Raw genomic sequence first — 2940 nt, 5'->3', positions numbered from 1 at the left:
ACACACACACACACACACACACACACACACATATATATATATATATATATATATATATATATTACTCTTTTACTAGTTTCGGCCAAGCTGGAGCACTACCGTGGTTCTTCTGATTTCTTCAGTCTAGGGTGTTTCACATTACCACTCCAGTATGTGCCTCTGTCCCAGCTGTTGGTCCATTTGGTGTATAAGGGAGTTTGATTCCGCTGTCCTCGTCTGCACTTCATGTCGAGCATGAGCCGAATGCGCAAATATACCATGAACGTATATCAGGGTAGGCTATATGAACGCTGTGCACCAAATATAGTAATCAGGTCTTGCAGTTTAATTATATAATCTGGTCGTTATTTGCTTTCAATTCAAATAAAACTCATGTAATAATACATATAGAACAAGTGGTTTGTGTGTCTCAGAGAGAAACCCCACCCGTTTGCTCGATTACCTATTTCTAGCTGAATAGACTGGAACAATAAGAAATAAAACGTTTTGGACTTGTTTTCAAGAATACAACACAACTTCCGGTCTAGGAATCTAGAATGTGAGCACGCCTCTAGATAGGAATCTAGAATGTGAGCACGCCTCTAGATAGCACGCCTCTAGTGAGCAGATCTACGATCTCGGACATTCCAACCGTGACCATCACGTCTTTACATGGGTTATGCATGATTGGGTATTACTTCAAATTGCATCCGATATTGGGGTCATGGCTCGGGAGTTCCAGGATTTTGTGGAATATGGAACCACCTCTTAGCCACTATTGTTCCCAGATCTACACCAAACCGGAGTGAAAGACCTATCAAGATACCAGTTATGCGTTAATTAGCATGTAAGTAGAGATTAACTGTGCATATGAAAATAAACGGTCCCGGACCAAATCACGGGTGACCGCTAAGCAAGGCCTGGCACCCGGTAACCGCTCTAGCCAGCGTTGCGTTGTTATCACCGGATGCAGCCTGGTGTATGTAAACTATTCGAGCAAATGTATTGAATCAATGGCGAATATCACTAGGTGCCGAGCGGATGAGCAATCAGCAAAAGCTGTCAGTAGCCAACCAGTTTAGTTAGCAAATTACTGCTATTATTTTTAATCATAGCGTACGCAAATGCAATATTCAGCTACTGAAGGACTAATATGATCTATTGGTCCAGGAAAGTCCGGATGATGATCTGAAACTACATCATACAATGTATCGCTTTTGCTTTTCCCAGAGGACCGAGAGATTTACTTACCGTTTCAAGCAATTCTTCTAACTACGTAGAGTCAGTGTCGTCGTTGTCACACGATTATCTGAAGACCATCATGAGAGAATGTTTTTCTACTGAATAAAACTTATGGCCTGTGAATGTATATATATCGATTTCTCCTCAGAACTTCAAAAATAATAAAAAATTTGTATCTTAATATTATCGTTGAAATACTATTTCTCTTGCTGTGCTGTCACATTTCATTTTGTTACAATCACAGTTAATGTCATTGTAAATTCCCATTCTACGATTTGTTTGTTGGTTTTATTTACGCTGGCCATAATTAATCTTGTTGCTAGTTTTAACTTTGCCATTTTACTTCTTTTCCTTCAATAGTGCTGCTGTTGTTGTTACTGCTGTGCTGCTGCAGTTACAACAACAACAACAACAACAACAACAACAACAACAACAACAACAACAACAACAACAACTACTACTACTACTACTACTACTACTACTACTACTACTACTACTACTACTTTAAATATTCTACGTATATATTAGTAAATGCACGATTGTACATCTATATATGTATGAATGTATGTATATGTGTGCGTGTATGTGTGTCCAGTCTATCTATCTATCTATCTATCTATCTATCTATCTATCTATCTATCTATCTATCTATCTATCTATCTATCTATCTAGCTAGCTAGCTAGCTAGCTAGCTAGCTACCTACCTACCTACCTACCTACCTACATACATGCCTGGTATATCATTAGTGAGACAATCTCTTTTATTAGCTCGCAGCGCACCCTATCCGGTGTCTGTGACGGAAGGGGAGATAACCACACTGAAATGGTTGCAGTCTGAGTAGGTGATACTGCTAGCTGATTTTGGTGTATTATATTATTTGTCTACAGCGATAAATTTTCTTCATGTTATACACATCAGCGCTTAGCGCTCCCACCCCGTAAAGTATACGTAAACTCCTGTAAACGATATCCCTAAATCCGAGACATTTACTGGAGGTTTTGAGAAGTAGGTACACGACGACAAGTTTGTATCCAAAATATAGTTTCAGATATCTCAGAGGTGGCATCAGGGGTAAGCAAAATGATCTTTTGATAAGCTATATATTGCTTAAACCAGCCTAAACTATGCACTGTATATACATGTATGTATAGTAATATACGTGATCATACCTAAGATCTTAACATGGGCCTTTGATCTCACATGGTTACATAAATCTAAACGTATAACAACTTTATTCTTTGACTAGCAGACATACCCGGCGTTGCCCGTGTTACATGCAATTGAAAGAATTAGACTTTTCTGTTATATTTTCTCTAATGAACAGGAATATGTATGATTCGAATTTCATCAAAACTGCAGATGAGGGTTCTTTCCCTCTTTACACACCCTAAAAAATTCTATTTTGACACATGTATCCTATACTACTGATCTTTATGCGCAGATTCCAAAATTCCAGTCTTATGGAACCTGTTAAAAGGATCTTGCTCCTGTAAAATGGAGGTCATTGAGCTCTAAAATGTGGGAGTTAAGGCCTCTAATGGGGGTGGGTGCCTTAATGTCAACCAGAGAAGATCAATTGATGAGAATCTTTTTAACTTGGGACTTATATCTATTGTTCGAATTTCTTTGAAATAGGAAAGATATGTTCACTGGGTTTGTAAAAGAGAGGCAAGCTACAGGAAACCAAAAGATGAATCATCACAATAAGCAGTCAGCTA

General features: G+C 38.4%; 1 long non-coding RNA gene across 2 annotated transcripts in view; it reads right to left on the bottom strand.

Annotated features, from left to right (window-relative positions):
- The window catches only part of LOC128249917 (uncharacterized), a 47136-nt gene extending 45812 nt beyond the window's left edge, over positions 1-1324 (bottom strand). For both annotated transcript variants that reach the window (XR_008266070.1, XR_008266069.1), the window contains exon 1: positions 1231-1324. This is a non-coding gene — a long non-coding RNA (uncharacterized LOC128249917). The remainder of the gene's footprint in view (positions 1-1230) is intronic.
- Positions 1325-2940: the final 1616 nt, after the last annotated feature.

Source organism: Octopus bimaculoides, chromosome 1 (assembly GCF_001194135.2).
Source record: "Octopus bimaculoides isolate UCB-OBI-ISO-001 chromosome 1, ASM119413v2, whole genome shotgun sequence".
Taxonomy (NCBI): domain Eukaryota; kingdom Metazoa; phylum Mollusca; class Cephalopoda; order Octopoda; family Octopodidae; genus Octopus; species Octopus bimaculoides.
This window is presented reverse-complemented; position numbering and strand designations above follow the sequence as displayed.